Below are 27,129 nucleotides of genomic sequence, written 5' to 3'. Positions count from 1 at the left end.
GTATCTATATAGAACGTGTACTTACATAATATGTACGTATATATATATATATATATATATATATATATATATATATATATATATATATATATATATATATATATATATATATATATATATATATATATATATATATATATATATATATATATATATATATATATATATATATATATATCTGTATGTCTGTATGTATAAATCTTCTTCAGAATCATTGCAAGGCAGATTCTGTGGGACTTGCTACTCAGAACCGTGTTTTGAAGCGAAAACTGATGTTATGTACCGCACTGCAGTGGTATTAAACTTAACTTCGGTCATTATCTGTTCGAACTCATTTGCAGGTATGCTTTAATAATAATTGGTGTATTTGTTGAAGGCATCAAACTCATATAGACTCTTTGTGTCACATGTCGAATCAGGATATGCAATCCAGCTGATGGGCAAACGATTGACATAATGCTGACTTAATTACATCTGGTAAATTGTCGTAACAAAAACAACGTGCTTGCACAGCACTACCCCTTGGGAACCTCTCACCTATGCGACTGATGTGAATGCAAGTCCAGCTCATGCTGGTTTCTTCTATACTGTCTACTTCCTGATGGTTGTGATTTCTACAACGCTATGCCCTGTTTCCTTTTACCGTAATGCTGGCCGCCGTACTATTAGTGAAATATTTCTGAGTAAGGCAAGAATAAAATGGATAAATAAGTGATGTGTTACCGTTTCACTTGCGTTGTCATTAGTCTTTTGCACGATAACAGAGAGTTCTTTCCTGGGGCCTTTTTGCGGATTTTGTTACCGAGCTATATTGTTATTGTAGCACATGCAATTTCAGATTATCAGTTTCTGAGTTTTCACCTATTGCACATTCATTTGTGATCCTATTCTCTGTGACTAACATGCCTGCGGACAACATTTGAATCTAACGAGGCTATTATGTTTAAGGTGTTCATAGTCTTGTGTTCCGGAAGTTCATCGAAAGTGAAAAATTCCCTATGAATTTGTCCTCACAATCGGACACAGAAGTCCCCACCAAGCTAATCAATAAAGGCTTTGTCGACAATGGAACGGGAAGGCTTCATGTCACTATTTGCCGTCTGAAATGTGTTCACAATATAATTCACTTTGTGAGTATACAACAACATCAAATATCTTTGTTCTTCACAATGTTATTTAATTTCACACCTTATACCTTTTCAGTTACAACACAAGTCTAACTTTCAAGTATGACGGCAAGTTTTAGATTCCCAGAGTAATCCTAAACGTTAGAAATTGCAGAAACCTATATTGACCCAACTGTAAAGTTGGATTGGCGAAAAAAATAGATCACTTTATGAGCATGTCATCTGAAGAAAGATGCCAAACGTTCGGATTAAAATTGTTTTTTAAGAGATGAAACGACTTTTAAAATACTGGGACTACTAATGTGATAAAATGCGTCCGGTTGACCGTTCGATTCTCGAGAGAACCCCAGATTACAACGTGTTGTTTCAGATGACGCCCGAACTCACGGAGAAGGCTTTATCCAGGTCTAAATGGCTGATTATGACAAATTCAGTTTTACCATTGACTATCACAGAAAAGCTGGACAATATTGCATATATATATCCTAAGGTAAGTGAAGTAATTTATTTTGGATGTTTGTTAAGTGTGATAATAATGGCATTTTATCAAAACCATAATGATTGATCACTAAACTGAAACCATTCCAGAAAAACAACCTGGTAAACACAGTGGAAAGCTACTACCTGGAATCGTAATGTACTCTCAACCGATTTTTTGCGTTTTATAATCAAAATCAAAATCTGTGTGTGTTGTGTTTTAGTCGGCATCATTCCTCGAGTGTCCCAATGTTTCCTTTGAGCTGATGACCCAAGAAACTGTTAATGGCAACATAGTATTCAGTCCCGTTCAAGATGTCACTATGCTCGGTGACGCAAGCTTTCCTGGCACCTTTCATCGAGGCAAAATATTTCCCAACTTGAAACGAGGCCTCAACGGGCGGATTGTTCGGGTTGGAGTTGAGGAAGTGAGTTAATTGCTAATAAATATTATGTCTACGGCGCTCTGCAGTGCTTTCTTTGCCAAATCACCATGCATAAGCATATTTTTGCTCTACGCCTCTACCTTGTCATCGTACATACGTTCATTTTATTAATTTGATGCTTGCTTAATGTCATACTCGACATTAGTTTTCATTTATACCATAGTGGTAAGCTTATGGCTGGAAGAAGCCGGGGTGACCGGTGTAGATCACCGACCTTTGGCAAGTTACTTGCGAACTTTCCAACATTCGACGTACTGATGTGCGCACCATATTGGTGGAAGGCAAATGGTGTTTAATTATGGCGCATAAGCGGAAGAAGGTCAGCATCAAAGCAATTAAAGATACAAAACTACTCTAAAAGACTTAGTGATTTACAAAACGGATTTCCTATAATACAAGTATGCTGAACAAAAGGCGAGGATACGGGCAAGGTCTATGCATACTGCAAAATAGAAGCTATTCGTGTGTATAAACGATTCTCCACGATGCATATACATTCTGATTCCTTTTATTCAGTGGCACCCCTATCTGGTAAAAAAAAGAAGAGGTCCTGGATTTGTTGGCTTAGCAATCGACATATTAGAAGCGCTGGCAGAGGTCCTGCATTTTAGGTAACCCTCCTTTCACTTTTATTTAATAAGAATAACGAATATTTGAGTTTAAAGAGCGAACTCTTTTGCTGCTGAAGGTAAAATAGGTCTACTGAATCTGTGATTTGACGAAAATGTTAAGCAAACTTTAGTAGACATTAATTCACTGATTTACTGATCACCTGTATCGTGATCCGTCGACATGAATTGCACCTAATTGCACTAAATTTTGTCCAGTTTTCTGTTGTGGCATTTATACCATGGGTTTTACCCAGGCTTTCCAACTTTTTTTCAAAACGGTTTGGCTTTACCACCATGCATGGGTTACAGATTAAGTTCTAGTTTTGCTTTGCTTGGTCCATTTGCGATGAAATTAGTTTTTACTGTGACACTTTGCAGACTTTTGTTTTCTAAAGTCTTCGCGATGAATAGCTGTTAACTAACGGTATTCGATTCAACCTTCATAATGTTCACGACATTCTGTTTCAGGATAGAATACGTGGAGGTGTCAGTGAACAAATCTGTGTGGGACGCGCTATTCGCGATGCTCATTAACAAGGTACCTGAATTTAATTTCATATAAGCACATATCGTTATCTACTATGAGTTAATTTTCTCACTGGTTTAAATGGTAAAATCGCTGGCTCACTGTAACCACCAGGACCAGTTAGGTCGCGCGTTCGATCCCAAATTTCGCTGTTAAGCCAAAAGGTGTATCAGGTACAGTACATGGTGATGGTACGTGGGTGACACTTCGCTTTCCTCTACCCATAAATCGGTCCGCTGAAATATAAGTTAAACAAATCGATAAATCGATCTATGAGCAAATCATCAATGCAATACTAAATATGATGTATTTTCGTTTTCTCTATTGTTGGTCAAAGCTTTATTGATTTACTGAAACATGCATTATGAAAATTGTACATGGGTAGACCTACGTGGATAACTTCCAGAGCTTTGTAGATTACGCTAGATGGCAATCTACCCCTAATCTAGCCTGTTTTAGTACTTTTGTTGATTGTTCTTCTTTTTTGTTTGAATACGACCAGGGTATCAACCTTATTCTTTTTACATTGATTCCATTTACAAACTGATAGTTGATTTGACTAGCGAATAATAAACCTAGCTTTCTGTTTAGGAAACTCCTTTGTAAAGCAATAAACGCAATTTCTTTGTAACATCTACATGTAATTGTGCTATTAGCGTAAGGCAACAAAATTGTTCGGAAGTACACATTCAGCGAACAGACAACAAAAACAATAGGATGTTCCTAATTAATCTCGAATTTACTAACACAACTTGATTTCCTGTTTTTTTTTTTTTTTTTTTTTTTTTTTTTTTTTTTTTTTGTTTTCAAATAGGAAATTGATATATTGGGATGTCCCATAATACAATCATCCGAGAGGGCACAGCGATTTGAATTCAGCTATCCAGTGGGATTCGTTCACATTCGCGCTTATTATCGGCTTCCGAGATATGTTGATCTTCGATGGCGACTTCTAATGGATGTCTTCTCTTGGCCAGTGCTAATTTTGACGTTGTCATCGTTGATCTGTGTGGCGTTCATTTTGAGCATAATTGAAGGCTTCTGGAGTGGTAACCGGTTCCACTATACATGCGGATTAATGTTTTTGGCTAAAAGAATTCTCGTAATCCTTTGGTTACTTTTTGGTAATCTCCTTAAACAAAGTGAGTATATTTAGAATTCGTGATATCAGTTGGTTACTTTTTGGCGATCTCCTTAAACCGAGTGAATATATTTACAAGTACATCAACATGTGTGAATTGCACTTCATTTTAGGAACCCCAAGCATACATATATAGTGTGGCTGCCTCGAAATCGAGAGACATGGGGTCAAACCCGGGTCAGGTACGGTCATACCAAAGACTGTAAAAATGGTACTTGGTGCTGCCTCACTTGGCGCTCTGCACCGAGAGGTTAGAGATAGGAAACAGGACTGGTTTGCCCTGAGTCAGTATAGTATGACTTGGTGGGGTCTCATGTCCGTTGTCTTAGGCATGATACTCCAGTGGCGGCAGCACTTTGGCGGCATGCCACAAAAAGAGAAATTATACACACTGAATGACTCCCTGTTGTCATATGATTGAAAAATTGCTAAGTACGAAGTTAAACCCCAAGCATACAGATATACTTCCTTGTAATGTAAGGAGCGGGGTGAGGTGGAGGTGGGGGTGGGGGTGGAGTGAGGTGAGGTGAACAACATCGGCTACCTTGTCGTTATAAATCGTTAATGCCTTAACTTTTCCGTATGGTACAAGCTTTGCATGTTTTTATTTAGCTTACTGGGCAAATAATACGACTGTTTATTATCACACATCTTTCATTACCGGGGTTGGGGGGGGGGGGGTCTACTCTGATACTGTTCTATTATCCGTACTGTATTCGAATTCCGCTTAGCATTTTTTACCCAAGTCTCTTTTACGGCTGGGTACAGTCTCTATTGGCTCGTTTGTCTTACAAGTCTTTGTGCTTTAGGTCAGACAGTTCATGTACAGAGGGCATTGTCTCTACGACTGGTTCTGTCAGCTTGGTATGTCTTTTGCCTGGTGCTCACCGTTGTCTTCACGGCTAACCTCGTCCCCGCCTTGGGTGTCGTCAAACAGCCCATTTTGTTCCACTCCCTCCGAGATCTGCTCAACCATGGCGAGTACAAATGGGGGACGTTCGGTGAACAAAATTGGGTGATCAGTTTCCTAAAGGTGGGCACTTAACGTTAACAGTTTTTCACACAAAAGACATTTGCAGGTTAAGCAGACTTGCGTTGGAAATGCTAATTTTTGTACATGATAAAGAATTTTGCGTGTGATTGGCGATATACATCTATAAAAGAAGAAAGAAAACATAAAATTCAATGACATAGTTGAATAGTTAAGTTGCCTAAAACTATAATTTTATCACTTTTGCCGTTTTTCAAAGCTTATGTAAGTCCAAAAGTTTCGGCAAAGTACACCGTCAAAAATATTTTGTCCTGTAAAATTAGGTCATGTCACAATTGTACCTTTGAAGATTCCGTGAAATTAAACATGACGGTTTATTTTCATTTGTTATGACCCCTTTGTTTTGAAGAATTCGTGTATACAAGACCATCGGGAGATTTATGCCCGTATATTGAATTTCGGGGAGACGGATCAAGAAGTATTAAGCGCCCAAAAGGAAGTCCACGAGCACAAAGTTCTCAGCGAGAAGTACGTCTACATAGGGCCGCAAACTTCCCATCAGACGTTCTACGCTGACAACTGCGATATTGGTTTTATTGACGAAAAATTGGCTGAATTTCCAACCTCGTTTGCAATGCCAAAAGATTGGGCATTCGCAGACATGTTATCAGAGCGGTAAGCTGTTAGAACGTAATACGAATGAAGACGTAAAACGAAAAGTGAGGAAAGGCATAAAGACAAAAATGGTCACCGGTATAAAGCGAAAAATGTGCAACGGTATAAAGCGAAAGATGTGCAAAAGGTATAAAGCGAAAAACAGACATAGGTTTATAGGAGAAATATAGCAAGAGCAAGGCGTCGACCGTCACATAAAAAAAGCTGTTAGTAGTAGAACGTTGAAAAAATCGTCTGTTACGGGAATTTCATACGAAAGCTTACATAAATTCCAAATGAAATAAATTATCGTCATTGCATACATATTTTGGCGTTTTCAGTATGTTGATGAGAGGTTTTGTATCACATTCAAAACAAAGCATTTACTCCCTTTAATAAGTTAGTAGACTGTGTCTTGCCGCGATGGTATCTAACGTTATGATGTCTGTGTGCAAGCAAAATCTGCCAATGTTTGATGAGTGAACTAGCCCTCGCCTTGGCATGGCAAGTTCGTCTTCTGACATCCCAAACGAACCAGTATAGTAAACAAAGTATCCAGGCTACAGTTCAGGCCAGGTAAAACGTTAACCAAATTCAAATCCCAAATAACAGTTTCGGTGATAAAAAAGGGCATCACAATCTAAAAATATATATAATTTTAACGTAAGATAGTTGTATGAAACCAGAAGAAATCTGCACTTTCCACTGAAGCTGAAAGACAAAGGCATACGTTTATGATATCCGCTGCGTCAAATCCAGTAAGTAGTCCAAAACACTTTATGTTTACACATTGAAAGGCCCATAGCTGTGGTATGTTAATACAGCCCCTAATAATAACACACGTAATAATGACAATACAGGCAATGAAAAGTCAAGGTCTTACCATTATTGCAGTGCATCGCTTTCCCCTGTGTCAAATGAAAACGTGGTTGACATTTTATTTTGTAAAAATTCAAAATGAAATTAGCTTCAACTTGGGTTTCGTTTGTCAGTTCTGTTTTACTGTGCTTTCTTTATTTTACAGTATCATTGAGTTCTATGAAAATGGCCTGATGGATCACTGGGAGAGGAAGTGGTTACCTGAGCGAAACTGTGTTGTGAAAAAAGCGAAATCGATTGGTCTAAACTTGTTATACATGCAAAGTGTTTTTATTCTGCTCATTTCTGGAATGCTGTTGTCAGCCTTGGTGTTCTTCTGTGAAAAATGTTCATGGAAGTTTCTGCTGTCTAAGAAATGTGTTCAGAAATAAGGGATCACAGAAACAATAGAAACCGTCTCTGTGATTCTCTGGGATTCGTGATTAAAGATGCTTACCTTTCAATACCTTGAACTCACGGGGAGCAGCTTATAAACCAGCCAAGAGCAGGCAATTTGTAGACTTTCTCGCTTTCACGTCAACGGACCTTGGTGATGATTAACGTTTGACAATGCTCGTGTTGCCGAACACACTGTAACGTTCGGTGAAGACCGCTTGCTTTCCACCTGTATGGAGCTGTACACATCTGTATGTCACATGTGTGAAAGTTCGTGAGTAACTTGCCAAAAGTCGGTGGTTTTGCCCTATGCTCTCCGCTCTCTGGTCTCTCTCTGCAATAGCAAAGATGTACTATGGCGGTTTCTAAACATACACTTGAAAAAGTGACAACATCGAACCAATATAACTGGTTGTCAGTATTTCATGGTAGACAATATTTTAATTCTCTTTGTATATAGTTGGTGTTAAAATGTAATCCTTACCCATGGTAGCGATGTCAAACCTATTGAATGCTGTCAGACTGTAAACATGGGATGGAAGGCGAATTTTGTTTGTATCTACATGCATGTTATCTGTTTATAGGTACTCGTCTGTTTTATTATTTCGATGGAAAACAAATTGTCTTCACTGTTTTCAAGGGATCGTCTAAGCTGAATAAAAGCAAATGGTTTGTTTATTAGCTTACAGCTTAGATCGCTTTCGAAAAATAAGTCATGCCGGCAATAGACAATGAATGCTGGTCGATATAAGCCTAGAGACATATTGCCTGTCACGCCTACCTCAGCAAGGGCAGATAACTGTGTTACATAAGCTGTTGTGTCCACATATCGATTTACACTTGTGATGTCTGCGTGATACGTGGGTGTAATATATCATAGTGTGTGTTACGTGATGTGTTTTGATGACAGTATATATCAATAAATCATCTCATACGGCCCCAAACAACCTGAGCGTCGTCATCCAGGTATTACTTGGCCTAAGTGTACTTAATTTATCAATTCCCTTGATGATCTACGTAATGCACAAACAGTGCAACTTCGAAAAACTAAATCTTCATTTTGACTCAATATTTCAGCATTTTATTATGCCATCATCATAAATGATGACATAAGAAAATACTGAAACTTATCAGGTGATCAACTGAAGTTTTGAAGTTTTACCGTACGCAAGAATATGTCACAAGAAATATCTTTATAGGCCGTATTTCAGCGGTTAAGTGTGAACGTTTGTCAATTATCACACTGTCGTCACTGCTCTGCTGTAAATCTTTTATTACATTTATGATCAGGTTTCTACCCTAGTTAATTTATTTCGCTGTTGTTTTATGTCGAACTCAAAAACTTTCCATTTATACAAAAGTCGGCAAGACAAATTTCGATATTTGTATCTATGTATTCCTTTCCTGACAAAAAAATCTCAAGACACTGTTTGAAAGATTCCATTACACTGTCTACTACCAGGTACAGAAGTCGACGAATTTTATTGAAGAATCTCAGTGTGTAACGTAATAAATAAGTAAACAGACGTTTTTGTAAATGACGCTCAGGATGCTTGGCTTCATGATTGCGTCTAATTCCGCTTAACCCGGGACTATAGAACATATGTACTCATCATGTTGAATTAAATCGCCACGTTGACTATATGAACAATCAAAAGCACAACCGAGATACGTGTTTTACCGACAACCTATATTTTAGCATGGTACACAATTTAAATACTGATTTCACTCATTCGCCTATAACATACCTTACGCCTCTCCAGCATCACTGACACTTTTGACCGCATCTCTTTGCATGATGATTCCGTTAACTTTATATACTTTATTAGCACTTTGTTGCTTTTGTGTTAAACGCCGTTTTGGGAATTTGCCTTGCGATTATTGACCTGGAGAAACACTTGCACTTATTTCATTAGAATTTCGGATTAGTACATATTCCGGATATCGACCATTGCACATTGACTATAGATGGTGGCACAACAAATCTGTATGACACCAGTACCCTATTAGTTTGTAGTTGAATTTATTTCTGTGTGTGTTAGTGTATAAAGTTTTCGCTGCCAGCCGGCCATTTTTGGTGTACAGGCACATCCAAAGTATGAAAATGGTAAAAGTATTTTCTGAACTTTAGGCAGGAGTTTTATTGATGAAAGTTTCGAATTCTTGGCTAGACACAAAGTGCCAGGTAGTGATGAGTCCGCAAATGGCGTCCCCTTGGCGTTACTAAGTATTCCTCCAAGCTTTTGGCATGGGAAGGTTCAGATTTTGACGGACAACCTATGTCAAGATTTTTGTGTCAGATTCCTGTCAGATCACACGACTTAAGCTGCAACGCAGCTTTTATCCATTCACTCCAAGAAGTGACATATAATAGCACAGAATTACTGCATAAGATTTCATTTTGAAATCATTTATAACGTTTACATGTAGCCGAAGGGCCATTTCACAAAGTGTTGTGGGGCAGGTCTGTGTCATTTACGAACCACCACAGTCGTAAACGCAGCTGATTTACAAGTCGTGTAATATTCAACGACGGTTTGGCAAATTATGTCAGACAGTAACATACCGTCACGGCCCAAACCTCATATATCTTCCCAAAAACATTTTTTGTTGTTCATTTTAGAGTTTAGTCAGCAGTTTCTAAATAACAAATATCAGAGTCAGCGCAAAATTCATTAGGGATGCCGAAGATTTATGGGAATATAAGATGGCATCTCACCGGACACAGCTTAAAATTATCATTTTTTTCTCTGAAATTATTACAAGTGAAGAATTTATATTTGGCTTGTTTCAGAGTTGAGCATGAATCTAGTTGTACAACAATCCTATTGTAATTTTGTAATTTTAGTAGGGGTCAAAGTCACCAGCACAACCCTCCGGAGGCTACGACTAGAACCAAAAATATCCCGATCGTACATCTCCAGCTAGGCTATTTAAACAGGGTCGCTGGAGTTATTTGTAAATGATGTAATAGGCACATAATATCAACAGTTCAAGCAGTGGAAGAAATATTCTTCCAGTATGTCGAATTTCCGAGAAAACTATAGTTATCACTTGGGCCTTCATCGCCGAGGTCCACAACTTTTGTCTGCCAGAAGCTACTGCTTACACTATACTGAAAATACCTTCGACGTTAAAGAGCTGGAGTAAACGTGACGTCACTTTACTCTCGATAACGAAGACGTGCTGAAGCTGTCTCAAGACGAAGTTTCACTTAACTTTTACTGGGTTGAAATAAATCTAAAAAAATATTTAATGCCGAGTTAAGATACCAACCTATTCCTTGAAAAATAACGCCATGGACGATATTAATATGTTATAACGTTCAAGTTGACATGCGTCATTCTTATGCATTAGGTATTTATGCGAGTTGTAGCCAACTCACTAAATTGCTCTGTTCTGTCGCAACAAAATCTCTTGTCCAAGACCACACTGCAGTGTCTGTAGACACCGTCCTTCCATATAAGACAGAACACACCCAAGTGTTCAACAAAATCCTGTTTATTCTTTTGTATATTTAGATATGTCGAAGTGATTGTAGTCAACAAGCTGTTGTAGAGGAGAACCTGAAGTCTTAAAAATCGTAAAGCACAAGATTTCCTGTGACGTGTAGGCTGCTTTTATATACTGATATCTTTATCACGTGTGTTTTTAATTTTTGTCCATCAAGGGCACCTAAGAACACAGTACACAAAGCAGCAAATCTGCGGATTATGTTATTTAACTTGCATCTCAAAGGTAACATCTAAGCTAACTGTTGAGCACGGACATTTACTGCATGAGGTAGCTTTTCGTGGGGTGAGATCATGAAAACTTAACCTGATAAAACACTATAAATATTTGATTCATAAATACGCACCATTCGGATGCATTCAGGGATTCGTGTTTAAATTTGATCAGTAAATACACGCATAGCAGCCATCGATGGGTAAAACGTGGCGTGATAGCCAGAGATAACTAAACTGACCCACGGAATATACGACTTTAACCCATGTACTTCAATTATTGCAGAGCGAACTATGCTTTCAGCCATGTCTGAATACACTGTACTTTATACGATTGGTGTAAGCTTCATGACATTTGTGGTTGGGTCACAGCGATCAATATACAGCTTTAAACCAAGTACTTCAATTCTTTCAGAGCGAACTATGCTTTCAGTCATGTCTGAATGCACTGTACTTTATACGATTGGTGTTAGCTTCATGACATTTGTGGTTAAGTCACAACAATCAAGGCCAGGTAAGTGTGTTTAAAGGTATTTAATTTTTAGTAGACTTGATCATTCCATACGGGCTATCTGTTTATTATGCTGGAAAATTCCACGTATCGACTTCTGTGTTTTTTTCAGTATGTGTGTGTTTGTTTTTTGTCCGTTTTCCACTTGCCTCCCGAGAATGCGTATGTAAATGTAAATTTATTTTATGCTAAAGCGTCATACATTTTGACGGTGATATGTTGAGTGGGGTGTATCATACTAAACGTACAGATTAATTAATATAATTAAAGACGTACTGCATGGAGAGTAAAACAAGAGCAGCGACGACAGTGTGATAGCTGACATATGGTCATAGGTAACCGGTGAAATACGGTCAGTTTACCTCAGTCAGGGCTTTATGCTAACCGTTGCAAATTACACGCCTCTAGCATCACGGGTTAAGCAGAATTTGGCCAAAACAAATGCGGTGATGTTAATTGCACTTTGTTAGACGTTACTGGTCTAGAATTACTCAAGATGCTGTGTTGTCATCACATTCATTATACAATAACATTAAAACATTGCAAAAAGACGCTTACCCTGCAAGGGACACACCGCTGAAAGAAATTCAGATTGTATGAGTTGGTACAGCTAAGTAAAAATGATTGGATTTCACCCCAAATTAAACCTCCTGGGCCTATATTTCCCCAAATATGTCAGTTAAGAGAATTGTAAATGGAAATGGTGTAAACTCTTCCACCGGCGAGATAACATGCAAATGAGGCAGCGCAAAGGTTCCCAAGCAATATGATAGATTGACAGCGAATTATAAGTCTAGTAAACCAGACACTAATTCCTATCGAATTTTACAGCAGAACTGAAGTTGCGTGGTAGGCCGCATCATTACAAAAGAATACGGTGTCTGACATTTGAACTTCGCTGAACATCTCCCGTCGTGTAGTCAAAAATGTCAGACTTAGACCATGTTTCTAAATATAGCGATTTGAGTGAGTTGATGGTCCAAGGTAAATGCCGGATAAAAGTGTGCATTTGATTGTTCACTCAAAGTCAGATACATTGTAATTAAAATCGTACATCATGGAGAGTAAAAGCAGAGCAGCGACGACAGTGTGATACTGTCAAATGATCGCACGTAACTGGTGAAATACGGCCTCTTGTCAGTTTACCTCAGACAGGATTTTATTCAACTGTTCATATTTATGCATAAATAGTAGCGATTTACACGTCCCGTGGCACCATGACTTAAGCAGAAGTAGGTAAAAAAAATGCAGTGATGCTAATTGCAATTTATTAGATGTCACTGGTCTAGAATTACTCAAAGTGATGTGTTGTCATCACATTTAACATACAATCACATTAAAACAATGTAAAGGGACCAGGCCTCGGGGATGCTAAGTCTCAGGTCTCGGGGATGCTTAGATGCTTAGCCTACTTGTCAGTAGACATTTGAAAGTCTCAACTTAATGTAAATAACGTCTAAGATAACACCAGAATTTTTTCACCATCGACAATGTCTCTTTAACAGTACGGAAGTTTATTTTTTGGAGATCGGAGTATTGTAGAATATATAGCCTATAATACCAAGACATGTTCTTGTTTCTGGACAATACAGTACGCGATTATATAGGTTCCGCAAACTGAAATGGGTCGGAAGCAAGCCAGGTACATAAACTGAAAAACCTTCATGTCTGAAAAAAAAAATTTTTATTGGAAAGGGGTAGCACAAGTTAGTTAATATGGGCTAATATCACTATGACTAGGTCTGACCAGACGCATCGGACCATTGCAATTGTGGTGAACCCCGCGCGGTGCATGTAGCACGCTCTTTTGTGAAAACGCGACCTGCACTTGTGCGAGGTGACCACAATTTCATTTGGCTAAGCATCAAGACATGTGTAGAATTTGCTGGTGATTAGAAAAAAAAACACGCTAACCAGCTTTGAGAAATGAACGATTCTCGTGAACGAGCAGTTGGCATGCTCTAGATTGGCCAATCTAGTGTGGTTTTTGCGCGTACCATGAAATGCAGTTGACGGACAATCTACGACCTGAGGACATGTTTACATCAAACGGGTACGACATCTGATCGCCCTAGGTAAGGACGGCCGCGTTTGGCGACACATGCCGAGGACAATTAAATTCGGCTTTTCAGTTCCCTCACTACATAGTGTTAGCCGAGTATTCTTGGGTATGACGTTACACAATAATCAAATACACCAATAATGTATTTCTAATGGAGAATAAACTGAAGTTGCGACGGTGAGAGAGGGCTGCAAACAAAGGATGGTTGGTACCGGGTATTTAATCTTAACCCATTCTTTTATAGATTGTTTAATGGGCAATTTTTCTAACGTTGAGGAACGGATTAACAATGAAGCTGTGTACCGAGTTGTGACTGCTCTGAACTTGTCCTCGATGATCGTCTACACAAATTCAGAGAGAGGTAATCCATTCAATGGTCCTTTTGTTCTTCCATGAGCGATATTGTATACATGTAACACAGTATGTCTCATCTCAGATTAAATGTCAGTTACCTACAGCATACTTTTCACTTTTTTTATATTTGTTTGGTATTTACCTCTTACTCGAGAATATTTTACTTATTCGACGGTGGTCATCATTATCGTGCGAGGAAACCTGACAGTGCCCGGGGAAAACCCACAACCATCCGCAAGTTGCTGAGAGACCTTCCCAACTACGACCGAAATGGGAGCTATGGAAGCCAGCATGAGCTGGATTTGGATCAAGAGGCCTTTGAGTTATTCTGCTGCACCAGTACACTAACCACTCTGGCAAGGGGGGGGGGGGGGGGCTTACTAATCTTGTGTGTAATATACTCATATCCATAGAGGCAACTACTTTCTTGAATGTCAGACTGTAAATATTTTGGGGATTGAGATTGTGGGATGGCCTGTACAAAAATAACGACAAAGATGTACGTACTAGATGCACTATTAACTAATGAAACCTATAGTTTTCCGATTAGTGAAAATTAAGAAAAAAGGCAAACTATATTCAAAGGAGTGTAGAGTTAGGAATTTGATCTTCTGCTTCACTTCAACGAGTCAAAACAATCTGATATAAGTGATATAATCATTGTTTTCAGATGATTCGAATGACGTTTTAAAGATGATTACACAATCTTTTGAAGTCAGACTTACTCTATTGTCAAACTTGGACGGTGATAAAATCGACCGTGGTGTTTTTGAACGTCAAGATTTGAACGGCCGCCTTCACCTGGTCATCTGTCCAATAGACTGCGTTGAAGAAATCATCAACAAGGTACGTGCAGGCCGGTATCTCTTATATTTCGAGTTTTGATTTCAACCTCTTTTATCTTTTAAGATAAAAATAGTCCTATTGTATCATGTAACTTGTCAAAAATTATTAATGATCACATTTACCATAACATGATCGCCTTCAAAGAGTTTCGCAAAAAAGCTATTTAGAGTAGACACTGAGATGCAGAAAGTTGGGGAGCTAAACGTTTGTGACATTTTTAAGGTGAAGTTTCTAAAGCAAAACGGTCCAGATTGGTGGAAAATCTCTTCTTAACCTTGTTTCACGCTTGTGAACACTAAATATATGCTTAGCAGTCAACTATTTTGTTAAGCGTCCTTATCAGTTATGACGATATAACGTCATAATTGAAGCCTCCATTCAATGGTTTTGAACTGTCCCTTTAAAAAAAAAAAAAAACAAGTACTGTTTTTCATTGTGCGTCTTATACCTTAATATAACGCTTTTCAGTGACAATCTTTCTGTTTTTAAATCTCTTTTACGAGATATTATTTAGTGTGGCTTTTTTGTTTCAGGTCAGAAGTTGGTCTTCGGCAAATTTTTTGTTTTCCTCCAGATGGTTGATAGTTGCAAAGGCAAGTCTGCCTGTGGCGATGGTTGACAAGTTTACTAATTTTGCGTACTTGTATCCAAAGGTAAGAGCTACACTTCACAAATCACGAATCGCCCATTTGAAATGTGGAAAAGAAACAGCCACGGTATATATTTAGGTGTTGTGGCAAATCAAATATTGTTTCCAAAAGGGTCACTTATGTTGAATGCTTTCAAAGAAGTAAACACTTTCAAATACATATTTTGGCATTTTGTTTGAAATGCACAACCGATCAAATTTACGGAAAAATATGAAACTGAGAGCTAAGACACGATAGTTAAAAATGTCTCTAGAGTATTAGTGTGCTGTTGCCAAGACGTAACACTTAATGCGAACTAATCCCACACCCCAATGAATATATGAGGCATAGTGCTGTACAGCTGAGTAAAGGACAAGTTATTCTAAAATATAGACTTGCTTAACGCTGGGTTAATAGCCAGATATTTTATTTCACACAGACAGATAAGGAACTGATGAGGCGCAGATCCGAACATAAGATTGGAAAGTAAATATCTATGCGTGAACATGGAGATGTTTTATTAGATACCTTCGGTTATAAGTTACAAGTTGTAACTCCGTAATTTCAAGCCATAACTAGTTTACCTATTTTAGATTGATGTTACCAGCTGAACTTGTAACTTCTAACTAAAGGTCTCTGTTAAATGTTAGCACTGGGGGATGTTCGCAGTCATTCTTTTTGTCCGGTTTTCCAGACGATAACTCAGGATTCTGGATGTTCTGTTGACCTCATGACCTTGGAACATTCGGGAAACGACAGGAATTTCCGTTTGGTTCAAGACATTAACATTTGCGAAGATGAGCGTTATTTTAGCTCGAGTTATGAGCACAGGCTTTTCCCGAACCTTGTCACGGGGCTTCAGGGTCGAACGATTCTGGTTGGGGTTGCTGAGGTGAGATCGTGTTCTATATACTTAACTGTTCATACTTTCAATAAAGCGTCTTTTCTCAATTATATGTGTTTATTACGACAACTTCCTTTTATAGTTTCCCATTTCCATTGAGAACGTTACAAAATCAATTTCTGAACATCTGGTATGAAGCACGATGCATTCTTAGTCGAATGTTAACATAAGTTTAGAAATCAAATCAACGTCAGAACTGTCACGTTTTCAGTATTGATTTCTCCGTCTGGTAATAAGATTGCACACGTTTAAAAGGTTCTGTCTTATGACACAATAGAGAGGTCCTGTGGAAATATAAAAACGCATTTTCTTTGTTGCCAAATTGACAAATACATAGCCTGTTTACAGGGGCGGTGGTTTTAATAGTGTTTAATCAGTGTTAGGTCACTTAACATCAGTAATGCAACAAGCATCGTGCTTTCTTTAATTCACATGTATCTTCTGTGGTGATTGTTCGGAAGTTCGTGATAGATATGTATTCCCACGTAGCGTTCCAACAGCTATAACTTGTAGGTGGAAAGTATCTGTCAAGTTTCTTTTTATCTTCATTCCTGTCGGATAGACAAAACACGAACTGTTGGCAACACAACCGATCTTGAACTCTGAGACACAAGTAAGTCGTCTTCGTGTACTGGTGTACAAATTGCTGCAAAACATAACAGCAAACACCAAAGTGGTCTTTGTCAACCCTGACAAAAAAATACTGGAGAATCCTTCTTATCGCATAAAGTTTATATTTTGTACAACCCCAGTGGGAACCGTATGTTAAGAAGAAGACTAATGACGGGGTTCAAATCTACACAGGATTAGGAATCGTTTTGCTGGAAGAAATGGCGCATTACCTCAACTTCAAGTACGTCTGTATATAACGATATTTATTCCTTTTGTTATTTCGCCTGCTTTTGGCACTCTGCCTAGCCGTCTGAAGAATATATACTAATGTATTTGATTGGTGACTATCGTTAAAGTAAAGAATTCTTCACATGTCAGATAGTAGAATATCGAGAACGATAACGGAAAAGCACTGACCTTTGCCTGAGCTTCATTATGACACGGAGCCAGCCATAAATTTAAGATAACAAAGAAACTTTACATTATTTAGAAACAGTAATGAATTTAATATCTAAACCGTGACAAATGATTTTTTTTTGTTCATTTATTTAGTTGTGATTTCACTGTCATATATATTGAACAATTTCTCTTATTTGACTGGCAGACTTGATTCCCATGTAGAATTAAGCCATTCTTTAAGCGGGGGTTAAGTGATTATATCACTGATTAAGGAAACAATGAAAAATTTTTTTTTAATTACGTTAGTTACAATTACTAATTTATCATCTCTTCTTTCGAATATGTGATATAAGTAATGCTTAACAGAAAACTTAGCAAGCCTAAAGATAGGTGCCTGGCATTTGGAGAAAGTGGTATGACCCATATTGTCCATGGTATACTTGAACGAAGGTTATTTGGGTCATTCGACTTTCTCGAAAGGAATGTTTCTAAATATGCCAGGCACATGTTTTCAGGTTTGCTTAGGTTCATTTTAACGCTGACTTTTTCAGCATCAAGTATATCGACCTGAATGACACCGACTACAAGTGGTCGAAACTTTTCGACATGCTTATTAACGAGGTTTGTATTTCTCGCCTTGATTGGTGATCTCTTATTTTTGTTATTTACAAACTGGGACAAAATGAATCTTCAAAAATTCAGATGATTCATCCACATTTCGTTTAAAAAGAACCTTGGTTTCACTGGGTCTTTTTTTCTATTAATGGGCATTCAATCCCAAGTTTTCTCATTTGTTCCAACTTCTGAATAAGCAGTGACACTGTTATGGGTTTTAGGAGGTCCTTTCAGTTTTCATAAAACTTATTTAACACCCAAAAAGCAAATTTACAAATAAAACACATGCATATTTAAAAAGAATAGATTTTTAAATATTGCTTAAGCTCAAATCTATCGTAATTTTCCCATGTGCTTGTTGTCAGGAACTTGATATCTTGGCATGTCCTTTAATGATGACACCAGAAAGAGCCCTCTCCATGGATTTTACTTACCCTGTAAGTATTAACAGCATGCAGGCATATTACAAAATCCAAGATGACGTAGACCTTCGCTGGCGCCTTTTAGTGGATCTGTTATCATGGCAGGCCTTGGTTTTGACCGCGATATCGTTGCTGGGTACAGCATTTGTTTTGGGGACGTTCCAAAGTATTGATTCTTCCGATAAATGTACCTGTACAGACTGCAGCTTCATGGTTCTACACCGTCTTCAGCTGAATGTGGCGTGGTTCCTGTTTGGAAATTTGATAAAACAAGGTATTGTGCAGATAGGAACTAATACAAGTTGTTTTTTTTTGTTTTTTCCTAATATTTTGAAAATAAGTTTTTTGCAGTAAACCTAATTATTTGAACAATACGCAGGTTTCCAGATAGTGACGTCGCTTTGAAACTTCGATTTTCGGCACAGTAGAACCAATCTGCCAATCTTAACATTAGATGGTGCATACGACATATTGAACTAATTTAGAATAATCTTTACTCTTGGATAGGGTTGGGTGTTATATATTGCAAGAAGAACCATATTCTACCAGTAGTTTTATCAAAAGACGAATACTGCCATGTTAAAAGATAGGCAAGTAGGCATACTATGTCGAAAATCGGTGGAGACATTTTGCACTGGCCAGTCACTACCGTCATGTTAAACGATAGACAAATAGCCATACTATGGCGTAAAGCCATTTTGTAGTTGGGAGTCACTCTGTTGTCGTTATGGCTTAACTTTGAAACAAGTTAACAAGTCAAAATTTGTAAACGCAGATGGGCGTCGTATTTTTATTGAGCCCGAATTCTGTATTTTCAAAATATATAATAGTTAGTCTCAAGGAAATAATGTATGCTTTGATTTCCAACCTGTAAGAGACACAGCGAAAAGGTAGAACAATATAAAAAATGAAACAATTGATTTTCAAATATTCCGCCGTTGCCAAGTTACAAAAAGCCAATACATGCTTACTTTAGGTCATTCGCTATGCAGACACGAGGCTTTATCAACAAGACTGGTGGTTGCCGCCTGGTGTATCTTCTGCCTGCTACTCACCGTCACTTTCACGGCTTACCTGGTACCCTCTCTAGGTGTCGTCAAACGACCCATTTTGTTCCGCACTGTCGATGATCTATTACACCAAGATGAGTACAAATGGGGCTTCTTTGGTGATGAGGGAGTTTGGACAAGCTCTCTAAAGGTGGGCACAATATTTCTGTCATCGTGAAAGATTCAAACCAGCGAGACACACTTCTACCAAATAAAAAGAAGAAATTTTGTCACATTTCGAACAACTGCGAAAGCACACAGAAAGGAAAATTTTATCTTATATCCCAGAACAAAAGGACGAAGAAATCTATTGTCACCGATTTCAAACAGATATTTATTTATTTATTTGATTGGTTTTTCACACCGTACTCAAGAATATTTCACTTATATGATGGAGGCCAATATTATGGTTGGAATAAAGCCGGCAGAACCCGGGAAAACCCAGGTTGTTCACAGATCTTCCCATGTACGGCCGTAGAGGAAGCCAGCATGAAATGGACAAACTAGCAGCGGTCGCATTGGTGACAGGCTTCACCTCGGCCAATGAGGCCTCCTTCAAGCAGATAAGTAGTTAGGCCGGTATTGACACTTTTATACTTTTTTTGTTGCAGTACACATCCCCAAAATCACAGGAAGATTTATATCGCCGTGTAATGTATTTCAACAAAACAGACTCGGAAGTCACAAGTCCTGCACTGCAAGTCCATAAGAATAAAATTCTCAACGAAAAATATGTATTTTTTGGGTCAGCCAATGAAATGCGTGGTTTCAGTGCATATCATTGCAATGTGGCCTACATTGGCAATCTGGTACAGTTTCCAGTCTCTTTTGCTACCCCAAAACATTCGCCATTTACTCAGTTATTTTCACACTGGTGAGTAAATAAACATGCTATTAATAATGGTGTTTCGTGTTGTTTTAATGTGATTGTGTGTTAAATGTGATGACAAGACAGCATTTTGAGTAATTCTCAACACAGCATTTTGAGTCATTCTAAACAGCATTCTAACACAGCATTTTGAGTAATTCTAAACAGCATTCTAACACAGCATTTTGAGTAAATCTAAACAGTATTGTAACACAGCTTTTTGAGTAATTCTGAACAGCATTGTAACACAGCTTTTTGAATAATTCTAAACAGCATTCTAACAAAGCATTTTGAGTAATTCTAAACAGCATTCGAACACAGCATTTTCATTAATTCGTAACACAGCATTTTCAGTAATTCTAAACATAACATTTTGAGTAATTCTAGATCTGTGAAGTCTAATAAATTACAATTAACATCACTGCAATCCTTATTCTGCTTAATTCAGGGTGCTAGGGGGCGCCTAAGTTGCTAATAAAACTCTAACTGCGGTAAACTGATAATAGGCTGTATTTCACCGCTTACGTGTAACCATTTGCCAGTTATCACACTGTCGTCGCTACTCTGGTTTTACTCTGTGCTGTATGTCTTTAATTAAAATGCTATCTGTTACATTTGAACCCGCTGTACATTTGATTTAGTGTACCACATTTGATAGCACCAAGCATAGCTCTGATGTTATATCGCTTATTATATGTTTAACAACACAACATTTTGAGTAATGCTAGACCGGTGAATCTAACAAATTGCTATTAACTTTACTGAATTTTATTTTTACTAAGTTCAGGTTAAGTCATTGGGCTAGGGTTGTATAAGTTGCTACTATTTAAACATTCACATGAACAGTTAGGATAATACTGAAAATGGAGTACCTAAATTGACAACAGAACCGTTACGTGTAAGTATTTGTCAACTTTCACATTGCCATCGCTGTTCTGGTCTTACTCTCCGTGCTGCCGTACATTATATCCACGCAGGGCGTTAAACAACTATCAAATACACAGATAAATACATTCGCGCAAATCGGGGTATTCAGCCCTTATCACAAGCCTCTTGTCAAAGCAGATGGGCCGATAACTCCTGTGGAAAGTCTTATCCAACAATACGATTCGAAGTACAAAATTCTCAGGCGTGATTAATCAATGAGATTACACATGTATAGCTTGGTGCACAAGTTGCACAAGTATAAAGAATGGTTGAATGAATTGCTGCCATAATAAAAGTTGTTGCGTGCAGATACAAAATAATTGAAGTCAAAATCTCCACAACAACAAACAATTTCCATCCATTAATGCTGGAGGTTATCCAAGTTCATCATAGTATGGCGTTGTCACACTTTGCATGGCTGTGGTAAGGCTTTTGAATGGAAGTCGCTTGTTTACGGAAAGCAACGATGTATGCTGAAGGTACAGAATTGCCTTAGCTCTGTACTTCATATACTTTTGTAGCTCTTTAATGGTTTGTGTTATAAACGTTGTTTTGAGAATTGGCCTTCTGATTATTGACCTGGAACGTCCATCTTGGTTGAGGGCTGGTATACGAATGTCTGTTTCGTCGCATATATTCGTAAACTGGCTCTGGAATTCTTCAGATGTTTGAACAGTTAGATGAATAGTCAGTGCATGGGACATGCATCCTAGAAGTATTTATTAATACTGTTTTCACATGCTTTTAACATCCATGTACATTGCAGCTTGAGAAATCCCACATCTCCCTGTAAACACAATTTGTCAACAAAATGAATAATGTTTTGAGTCTTTTCTTTTTACCAGGATTGTGAACTTCCACGAAAATGGCCTCATGGAAAAGTGGAAACGGGAGTGGTACCCAGCAAATAACTGCTCGTTCAAGAAAACGAAGTCGGTGTCGCTGACCTTGGAAGACTTGCAAAGTGTATTTGTCGTTCTTGTATGCGGTACTATGTTCTCGCTAATTATGCTTAGTTTTGAACTAGCGTGCTATTGGTTTTTAAGAAAACGGAAGAAAAGACACTAAAGTCTCGGCGAATCAGGAGAGAAATAAAGAACCGATAAACTGGATTAATTTGGCAAGTCCTACCATGCATGCATGGCTCATGGTACCAGACTATTATGGCGGTTCTGACGATCATCATATAAGTACAACGTTTCTCAAATCTGGCGTTCTACTACAATCAAATAAATGCTACAAAGCAGAGAAATGATATATGGCGATTCTTGAAACAATGACACACAAGCAACAATTGCGCACTATATACTTATTCAAACTATAGCAAATCTTTCACGATCAGTCCGATTATACTGCTTTACATCGCTTTATAGTTCAAATTCCCCAACATTCCACTATCCTTTTGATTATGATTATGTTGTAAATATTGAATATGTTATATTGATCACATAATAAGTCGGTGGTTTGCGCTGCAAAAGTGTATATATTTAATCAACGCATATACATTTTGGGGAAACGATTATGTAAAATATATATATATATATGTGTGTGTGTGTGTGTGTGTGTGTGTGTGTGTGTGTGTGTGTGTGTGTGTGTGTGTGTGTGTGTGTGTGTGTGTGTGTGTGTGTGTGTGTTTTATTAATTGAGCCTGAAAAACGAGTTAACTAAAGAATATAGCATGAAGGCAAGATTTCCAAGCACGAGTCTTTGAAGGCCTGTCTGGCTTTGTACTGTTATAAATGTAAATAGTCGAGTATAGTTTAGATCGATGAATTTACAAGTGGTCAATGCAATATTTGTGTTCAGAATGACTTCTTATATCAATTTGCCTAGGAAAAAACACTTAAAATTTAATTTAGATGACATCACCATGTTGATTTGCTATTATATGTATCAAATATTTCAGCCTTTGACGACAATAACGTTGTCATACGGCAGGAGTAAAAAGGTGAAAGATTTGGTTTGTTCCTGTATTTTGACATAAAGGGCAATATATACGATGAACATTCATTGTTCAAGGAAATGCAGCCGTTATGCATGTAATTTACTTATTTATTTATTACTCACGAATGTTTCACTTATTTGATGGCTGTCAGCTTTGTAAGTTGAGAGAACTGAACAGAGACAGGAGAAAACAACCACCATTGGCTAGGAACCATTCGCTAGATTCGTTGGCAAGACCCTGGTGGACCATTGTCCCGATGCTGCGGCGATAGAGATGGATCTGTGGCTGATTTGTGTGTAATTTCGAGGTGGCTGTGTAATCAGCATGTATGGCAAATTTGACAAAAAATTTCTGGTCCTGAAATAAGAAAGTAAACATAAATGCGTAAACTTTTCCCTACACAACAAATGTAGACTTGTTAGGATTAGTAAATATGTCTTAACTCGTTTAGTTACCAATGATTCAGGATAAGCCGGATTAAACGATTAATAGTACCATGTATCCATAACAGCTCCAAGCTTCAACGATCTGCGTGTCATTTTCAGTGTCATTAGTTGCCTCGATGATCATTCAACTATCCGGAAATGCTAAAAGATATATAGCTTTTAAAGGTCGCATCAGCTATAAAACGTGTGAAAATTTATGCCATTTTGGCCAGTATTCACTGAACAGTCGACATCTTCAGGATGTGTGTTAGCACATACTGGATTACAGGTCGGTTTCAACAGTGAAGAGGCTATATATTTAGAAAAACATGTGTTTTCATGCCCTTTGTATCAATTGCCATAAATACGTGTACTGATTCTTGAAACGGCATCGGACATGTACAATTGATCGCATGGACACATGGTGTAAATTAGACGGAAAACGTATCGTATCTCAGTGGCGGATTTTATTCTTTCTCTCAGAATTTCTTCAGCACTTCTCAACAAGACAAGAATATGTAAAGATGTGAACCATAATTTTATCATCTAACAATCCCCTTAAAATACGTGAGATCGAGACTATGGTAAATCACAACATCCATCTTCATTATTTATTTATTTATTTGTTTATTTATTTGATTTATTAGCTTTACGCCGTTCTCAGGGATATTTCACTTATATGACGGCGGCCAGCATTATGGTGGGAAGAAAACTGACAGAGCCTGGGGTAAACCCACGGCCATCCGCAGGCTGCTGCAGGCCTTCCCCGCGACCGCACTGAGGGGAGGGCACCGGGTCATTTTGCCACACATGCATGCCAAGCATGCATGCCTGTCCCAACAATGATAGGTAACTTAGTTTTATTAGCAGATGTGTTGATAGATTCATTTGCATAGGTATAATCTCTTTGTTATATACATATCTGGTTGTCGTAGATCACATAATTTTTATGTTATCCAGTGAATGTGATCGTTAAGCATGTACACGTTTCAATAAACTAGATGTATCTTAGTGTATTTGTAAACCGAATATAAGGGATACGTGCAAATCACATTATTACATTATAATCATTACATGAAATGTTTTCTTACTTTTTCCCATTGTTAACTTCGTTCTCAAGATTGTGCGTCTTCAAACGTTATGTACCGCATTAGTTGCAGTTGCGCAAATGATTATTTGATTATTTATTTATCGATACATATTTTGGAAAATAAGCCTATGTGGGTTTAGGAAGCCCATTTCACCGCGTAAAGACATTGTCTCGGAGGTGACGCTTTTCCTCTCTAGTAAAAATGTCTGCTGTACAAAACCAACGTTATAATAGGCAATATAACTTTAATGTAACAGTATACCACATACGGTAAATAAAGTCTGTGTAAAGTGAAGATTTTGATATGGTGAAATTATTACGCTGAAATATAAAATCCTGCAGCACAGAGAAGACCATGACAGTGGTAGTTGGAAAATACATTAGAGGTGAAATCCACACTGTCAATTTACCTTAGTCAGCGTATTGTTCCGACTGCTCTTGTATATGCTTAACCCATCCCATCCCCCATTACCACCCCCGCGGCCAACACCACCAACACCCTATGGCTTTAGCATATATTTAAGTTAAAAAAAACGTGGTGATGTCAGTCGTAATTTATTGTAGATGTAACTGGTCTAGAATTACGCAAAAGGAAGGCGTGTTGTGTTGTCATAGACAAACACATACGTTAAATTAAAAGGCCTTTTCCTCTGAGGCTGTAGGACCATGCACAATCGTATTCCATTTGAAACCATTTATGATGTTAGGTTACGGATACGGTCACAAAATACACACAGTGCTGTATGACTAATCGATGTACAGAAATGTTTGCCTTATTTATGGCAACATGGCAACAACCAGCAGTCTGGCTGACCAATCGTACACTGTATTTTGGAAACATTTTGTATATTCGGACTGAATATTAAGTATTCAATATTTATATTTCTGTCAACGTGAAAATGGGTGAAGGAACATTGTGTTCGAATCGACTTGACATCTTCCGTCGTTGTACGGTGGTCTTGTTCCATTAATATATGGACTGACGTGTCATCTTGTTCCGTCTATGTACGGATTGACGTGTGGTCTTGTTGCGTCATTGTACGAAAAGGCGTGTGGTCTTGTTCCGTCACTGTACGAAATGACGTGTGGTCTTGTTCCGTCATTGTACGAAAAGACGTGTGGTCTTGTTCCGTCACTGTACGAAATGACGCGTGGTCTTGTTCCGTCATTGTACGAAATGACGTGTGGTCTTGTTCCGTCATTGTACGAAAAGGCGTGTGGTCTTGTTCCGTCACTGTACGAAATGACGTGTGGTCAATGAACTTTTACATGTAATTATAGCGTTACACAGCTTAACAGACAGGTCACTTACTGCCTAGCAGAATTTACTATTCGATCTGAACACATTTTATTCTGAATAAGAATAAAGGTTGAAGCATACTCCTGAAGTATGTCGTTTCATTCTCGTTTTTCACTGATATCGTGCTGTGTTACGTTCCTCACATACGACATTGTGTTCTATATTCAAGTCACACCGGGTGATTATCAAACTATTGAATGATTCTGTGATTTGATTACTACAACACAGTGGTGATTGTAAACTGTGAAGACTGCTGGTTGGTCTGAAGACGTCTAGGGTGTAGGGGGTGGGGGGTGATTATATGGCCGCACGGGGGCAACATAGGGTCCACGTGCTTATAATTTTCCGGGGCTACAATTCGAGGGCATCTTAAGCTTTCCCGGCGGTCGAGATCAAGGCCTGGGTTCTGCCCTAAGATGTACACCTATCAATACCCCGCTGGGGCTGCACGCATCTTTCTTTTCACAAGTGATCTAGCTCCCGGGCAGAATTCGGAGGCCGGCAGGTGGACGTCGTTACCTAAATTGAACCCGAGCCTCGCTATGACAATGAAACAGTGGCGCGTGCCAGGTGACAAGGGCGCGTGCCTTTGTTCCTCAGAGGGTGCTCCGGACCGCCAATCGGAGGTCCCTGGAGCTGGAAGGCTTAGTGTTCTAATGAAGAAAGCCCGCTGCGTAGTTGTTAACAGATGATTGCATACCTTCTCCAGACAGAACTGTTTAACGTCCTGCAGGAATGCTGGACTGATAACCATATTAAATGACGGCCATTGCACAACTTTTGTGGACACAAGTTCATTCTTTTCTGCACAAAGAAGACCTGTGCTGTGATGGTGCGTGTAAAAGTGAAACCCTATGAACATTTCATCTGGGACAGTATATGTGAAATTATAAATATAAGAAATTTTCGTGTGCATGCACAGACTGTCATTTCATTTTTGTTAGTAAGACTATCATTTATTAAGACTACTTATTAAGTCTACAACATTTTACAAATTCACAAGCAAGATATTCAGATAGATGTATGTTATAGCTAGCTCCACATGTAAAGTCCGAGTTATTTAATTTCAACCACGAAAACCAAAGAATCGTCATTATGATATAAATGCAGTGTTTCCACACTGTGTCAGCAACCTGCGGATGGTCGTGGGTTTCCCCTGGACTCTGTCCCGTTTCCTCCCACCATAATGCTGGCAGCCGTCGTATAGGTGAAATATTTT

Source organism: Liolophura sinensis, chromosome 1, assembly GCF_032854445.1.
Source record: "Liolophura sinensis isolate JHLJ2023 chromosome 1, CUHK_Ljap_v2, whole genome shotgun sequence".
Classification (NCBI taxonomy): Eukaryota; Metazoa; Mollusca; class Polyplacophora; order Chitonida; family Chitonidae; genus Liolophura; species Liolophura sinensis.
This window is presented reverse-complemented; position numbering follows the sequence as displayed.